Source organism: Lineus longissimus, chromosome 10, assembly GCF_910592395.1.
Source record: "Lineus longissimus chromosome 10, tnLinLong1.2, whole genome shotgun sequence".
Classification (NCBI taxonomy): Eukaryota; Metazoa; Nemertea; class Pilidiophora; order Heteronemertea; family Lineidae; genus Lineus; species Lineus longissimus.
Window position 1 is genome coordinate 5,298,407 of NC_088317.1, and position 6,474 is coordinate 5,304,880.

Sequence of the window (6,474 nt, forward strand, 5' to 3'; positions counted from 1 at the left end):
AGATTACCTCGAGCAGGGGCTAAAAATAGATTATGCTAATGAGCGTACCTTCCTCATTGAGTTTTCCCAGAATGGTCCATATCGCGCAAAGCTCGGGACGGCATGGTTGTCTGTTGACTGTGCTTTAAGGGAGACTGGCACATGCCTAGTCTCTCTTAAAGCACAGTCAACAGACATCCCTATACCCCCTCACACTCGGAAACCACAAATGCCCACCCATTCCCGCTACCTTAATACTTCTGGGAGGGTTGCTGTGCATTTTACCGAGTAGTACAGGGCTAGAGCGAGTTGACGAGTCTGCATCCTGACCCTGCCTGACCCCATTCATGTATTCATGTACAGGAGACTGCCGGGTCGTGTTTTTCGATCGATATTATGTTAGATTATCGTTCATCAGGGTTTCTTTATGGATTTTTTTGATTAGGTAGGAACTTCTTATGATTCTATTGTTTACTACAGGGCCTTTTTATTGAATTTCACTAAATTGCTGAGAGGATTAATGCTGTCAATACCAGGGGGTTAAAATGGAATATTAATGATATCATATTGTAGGTATGATTGTTATCTTCAAAATAAATATCACTTGTAGTACTTCATTCTTATCTTTTTGTATCTCTTGCTAAAAGTCTATACACTATAGGAATACCTGGAAATCTTCAGGGAGATGCTGGAAAAAAATTGTAGACCCGCAGGAGCTAATGGGTTAGTGCCTTTGCATGCCTTGTCAGGAAGCTGAGCACTGTCAATACATTTAGGGTCAGTATGTGCAATCGTCCGCTAAGACATCGAGAGGCGTTTGTGTTGCAAAAACGTTGCGATTGTGTTCTTTCTAACTGCAGCTTGATGGCGGACGACGGACTGTACACCACGTTATGTTTCCACCTCGCTGGTTGATATGGTCACACTCATCGAAAAACAGCATTTGCTAATCGGAGAACATCCAATCCAATCAATTATCTTTATCTCCCCTTTTTTGAGTCCAAAGATTATCCTACATGTGAAGCTGGGTTTATTCAATGCCTGGCACTGGCACTGGCACTAGTATTGGAGATGAATTTAATTTTGTGTTTGAATGCAATGCTCTAACTGGCCTAAGAAGAGAATTCATCCCTAGATGTTACAGAACTCATTACAATGCATTGAAGTTCTCTGAACTACTTAACACACAAAGAAAGTGGCTTTTGGTCAATGTAGCCAAATTCATCCATGAAGGTTTTAAACTGTACTCCCTGATGTACTAAGGTACTACATACATATACATGTATTTGTTTTTTAATTATTTGTAATTTCTTTCATTGTTTAATAAATCGTTGCACTGACTGTTGTGTGTTTGTTTGTTTGAGATTTTTCTCCTCTATGTATCCCAATTAGTGATTAGAGTGAATAAATGAACTTGGACTTGAACTTGATATCGCATAAAATCCGCGCGTGATAGTGTTCTGACATGTCTGAATTTGTGGGCGTAATATATCAGCAGTGCACCATCGCTTGGTCCTGACCCAGAAAAATCCGGTCAATCTTCAAACTGCTTTCGTCCTGATAGTGACACCTGGCAATCTGCTTCAGTGGCAGACGCCACAGCCCAGCAAATGAATTGTACGGGCCATCCAAACTCATGCACAACGGAGGGGCGAGTTTGAATGGAGGAATTTCCAAATTCAACGGATGAAACCGCGATGCTACCTCAATGTCGTTCGTGAATGGTGTATTCAAACGCGTCCATGAAAATGTTGTGGTCACGAGGTATCGACTTCCGGTCAATTCAAAATGGCGGAGTGCGCGCATGGCGTCTGTCATCGTCAAATGTTGTAAGCAGTGGCGGTTAAGAATGAGATCGTAGGACTCGTTTGAGAATTTCGGTGGAGATTTTGCGATATCGTGAACGAAAAAGTTCCTGTTTCTAATATCCTTGAAACTTCGCTGGTGACTCAGAATCAACTCTGGAACAATGTCAATGCCGGTGTAGTGGACATCAGGCCTCATTCGAAGAAATCTGATCATCCACGCCATATCGCCACACGGGGCATCTAAAATTCGCACATGGTCTTTTCCAATTTCCCTTTTTATTAGCTCAGCTGAAAAGCTGAGCTATTCATATGAGTAAATGGTAGAATGAGTGTCCGTCTGTCTGTCTGTCTGTCTGTCTGTCTGTCTGTCTGTCTGTCTGTCCGTTAAACAGGCACGTTTCAAAACTATGGCGGATAGGCGATAGATTTTCCCTCTGAGGCGTTGAGACCCTTCAGGACTCCTGAATAGACCAAATGTGGGTCCGGCAGGATGAGCGGTTTGGCCACTAGGTGGCACCAAGCGAAATTTTCCAAAAACTTTTCCAGCAGCTGATTTCTCAGTTGGGGATCATGAATCAAATCTAATTTTATAGAGCAAAGCTTTCTCTTTCATTATCAATAGGCGTAGTTCATGAATTTCTCACCAGGTGGTGTTACTGGCGCAATTTAGTGAGCACCCCCCAAGAAGAGCATTTTAAATTTCGCGCGAGTTATCCCACGTCCAATCACACATGCAGCGAACGTCACGTCTCGAGTCTGCGCAGTTCAGACGTAAGGAGACCATGCTATGGAATAGATCGCGTTCTGTCAATTCAGAGGTAAGTTCTCATTAAATTCACAATTTCATAGGCGATAATATTTGGCTGCTTGTGTTATTGCATGTTGATGACATTAGGGAAGGCTTGGATTGTTTAATTGGATGTGATTAATTTGAAATAGTTCGTCGATGATCGTTGAAAAACGATCTGCGAAATGCAGCTTGGTTGGTTGGTCTGAGAAACGATGTCAAAGTATGGCTTTAAATCATGGATTTCTCAACAAATAACTCTTGTCACATAGCAGAACTAATGTGAATAAACAAGACAATAATAAACATCGTTCTGATATCATCGGGTAAGGTTGCCAATGTACATAAACAGTGTAATTGAGGATCGACGCCAGCGATTTGAAATGTCAACAAACAGTAAATGCGATATGATACACACTGACACTTGCACACTGTACATAGCACAATGCTTCAAACGGGGCCGATTCATCACTCTTATCACAATGTATTCCCAATCATATCAATGAACTTCCTTGATCATTCGGCCCTAGCGCCTTATCAGTTGTTGTTGGCCTTGTATTTGATATAAAACTTGGCTAGCTTACCTATTCTATCAAAATTAAAATGTTATCTCCTCATCATGTTTTGCAGGACAGGAATGATCTGCAGCTGCATTTGAACATATTTGGTGACTACATCTCAAAGATGACCAAGAGAGAGGATCGAGCTATGACTTTGCACATCCCATCGACTTCGGTGTTCACCAGTGCAATCATCAGAAGAGCCAGGCAATTCTAGTATTCAAGTATTTCATTCTGTAATACTTACCTCAAAATTTACTAAATAAAGAAAACCGCATGTGGCAGTTGGTTAAAAAAATCAAGTCTATCTGTTTAAAGTTTTTACTTGCTATCATTATTATCAACATTTCAATGGTGGCATTCTGCTAAGGTTTGTTAAGAGTTTCACTTGACTTAAGCAGGGTGTACACTAGTAAAATATTAGCAACATTTTACCAACATTTTACCAACATTTTACCAACATTTTACCAACATTTTACCAACATTTTACCAACATTTTTACAACAATTTTGCAACAAGCCCTTCAAGGCCCTGTGTTCACTAGCAACAAAATTGCAACAAATTAGCAACATTTTTACAACATGTTGGTAAATTGTTGCAAACTTTTTAGTGGGAACAAAGGGAAATAGGTATTTTGGAGGGAAAATGGATGATTCCAAGGAGAGAAGATGTGTTTTGAGTGCTTCTGCAGCAATTTTAGCTGTCATTGTTGAGAGACGGAAGAGGCGGCGAAATAACCAAAGAGAATATGGACCAGGCCCTGGATCAAAATGAGGGTGGATGATGGGGCATACCACTGCCTGTTAAGGCCGCGTATCCATAGGGTATGCCCTTGTGTAGTGTGGCGTTATGGCGTAACAGCCTTGTGACCTGGCACTATGCCCCGAGTCTCCATTGGATATTCCTTTTTGGTCATGTAGGCCTTTGTAGTCCTCATTTCGCAGCGGTCAATCGCGTTTATCCGCACGCTGTCATTATTTCAGAAGACAATTTCTTATGAATATTGAAAATGAAAATACAAGTAACTTGTATTTTCACTTGCAACATCAAATTGACATGTACATGTATATAAAACCTGACTTTTAAGCAACAAATTACAGGTTCGTGCTTGTTATGATAATCATCAGTTTCGGGATCCCAGAGTAGTTCCCGTTGATGAACCTCTTGAATTAATTTCGCCTCAGGCATTGCTTCCGTGTTGTTCACTCGCAAAAGAATGGACATGTTCAATCCCAATATGGGCCTATATTCCCAATCCACAGTGCATATATGCCCGCAATGTGACACGGCATAACCTATGGGAACGATCAATAACACCAACGAAGGTTCATTGTCCGTGTGGCGCGCCAGGCGGTAAAAAGGGAATGTTGTGCAGGGCACGGAACAGCCTATGGATACGCAGCCTAAAGGAGTTGCGGCTGACTGACAAGCCGTCACACAAAAACTTCTAGAAAAGGTTTCATCACCCTACGAAGCAAGACACTCACTTGAGAGTTGCTATACCTGCTTCTTGTTCAAGTCACATGAACTCCGGTAGATCACATGACGCAAATCCTATTTCTGATTGGCTGAAGAGTTTGCAACATTTTTACAACATGCAACAAAGAATTGCATTGCATTTAATTTGCAACAATTTTACAACATGTTGTAAGACGCGTTTTGCTCTGTACACACTACGCAACATTTTTGCAACATTTGTTGCAACTGGAAATGTAAAAATGTTGCTAATATTTTACTAGTGTACATAGGCCTTTAGGCAATAATAGAGTTGGGTAGAGCATTTTGTTAATGTTACCCTTTTAGTTAGGGAAACTGGTGCCTTCTGCATTAGATGGACCCCACTTACTCATCTGTCAGACCGGCCTCACACGTCGGCAGTAGAGTTTAAGGTCCAGTCTGCGAGATTTACCTATTTCTACCCAGCCAAGAGCGGGTGATTGGGCTAGTCTCTCCATGTGATTCAATTCGCATGAATTCTTGTGTCCCGGTGCTGAAAGGATCCCTCCACAAGGGCAGACTACATCCGGTGGCACTGAAGTATGGAAGAAAGACAGAAGACGACCAATTTGCGAAAAGGATCATCATCATCATCATCATGGTAACAGCTGAGGATGAATCATGTTGCTGTGTGTAGAATTGATGGTCCAATATAGGTTAAGTTATCTGTTTGCGCACACATTGCAAGGGTGGAGCTTGCTTGAAGTAGATTGCGCCAGTCTACCGTAATTCACTGTTACACATCCAGAAGCTAATATCCTTAGGCTTTGAGTCCTTAGTTTAGTAGAGTTTGACGAGTAATGTAATATATACGAACAACGCAGCAACAACTCAGCTGAGCGCCAGGCCCTTGGGCCTCTTGTTCGTTCCACGAGCACGTGCAACATCGCCATCATTCTTTGAGCAGTCTCCAAAGTTGAACCTGGGCCCGAGGCTTGAATACCTTCATACTCAAGATCAAACCCCGTACCCCAAGCCCTTGTCTTGAATGTTTCCACAAATTTACGCGACCTGTGCTCCGGACTCTCTGATAAACTCAAACCCGCCAATGAATCAAACTTGAATGGCATGAGGTCCGACTCCGTAATTGTGACGTCACGTAATTTCACTCCGTTTATGCAATCGACCACGTCGACTTCCTTGTTTTTTGTCAATGAAGTTACATCTCCAGCTGGTCTCGAATGAGAAAAATTTGTCACTGAGGTGGCTCTCAGTTGGGTCATATCACGCGTCCTCGGGAAATTAAAATGTAACAGAAGCATAATGTTCGAAAGAAGAAGCACAGTCAGCAGCACGTTCAGAAGGATTTTCGTCGCAATGTCGAAATTTCCCATTCTGCACCTCCGTTTTAGCGAACTGCCTGGGCGTATTCCGGCGAATACCCGCTGTGTCAAGACGAGTGAAAAGCGGCAATAGAATCGATCTGAATCCTTACAACATGTGAGCTGCCGCTTGATGGATTGTAGGAGTAATACGATCAAAAGGGTATCCCTGCTGCGTCCATAACCGCGTTTCTGTTAAGTGTAAATGACGATAATTCAAAAAGCGCGACCAATGAGTGATTCTCCGGGTTGAGCTGGCCGATTCAGGCTTCCACATCGACTCGAGACTTTTTTGGTCGCAACCCTACGTTGTACCCCGTCCCACTGCCTGATATTCTACGAGAATACCGAATGTTATCGAAAGGGAATAGTATTTATAGGCATATAAAATGTGTGTATACGTCGAAACTATGTTGACAAGATGAATTCATAAAAGTGCTACATGTATAGTGTCTAGTATAGCCTAGTAATGCGAAAAGGCTCGTGAGTTTGTTTTTTCAGCGCAATCAAATGCCCTTTTT

The 6,474-nt window shown here is 42.2% G+C and overlaps 1 long non-coding RNA gene across 1 annotated transcript; it reads left to right on the forward strand.

Moving 5' to 3' along the window:
• The first annotated feature begins 2,066 nt into the window (after positions 1-2,066).
• LOC135494769 (uncharacterized) lies at positions 2,067-3,436 on the forward strand. The gene is made up of 2 exons (XR_010448454.1): positions 2,067-2,605; positions 3,205-3,436. It is a non-coding gene; the product is annotated as an uncharacterized LOC135494769 (long non-coding RNA).
• Positions 3,437-6,474: the final 3,038 nt, after the last annotated feature.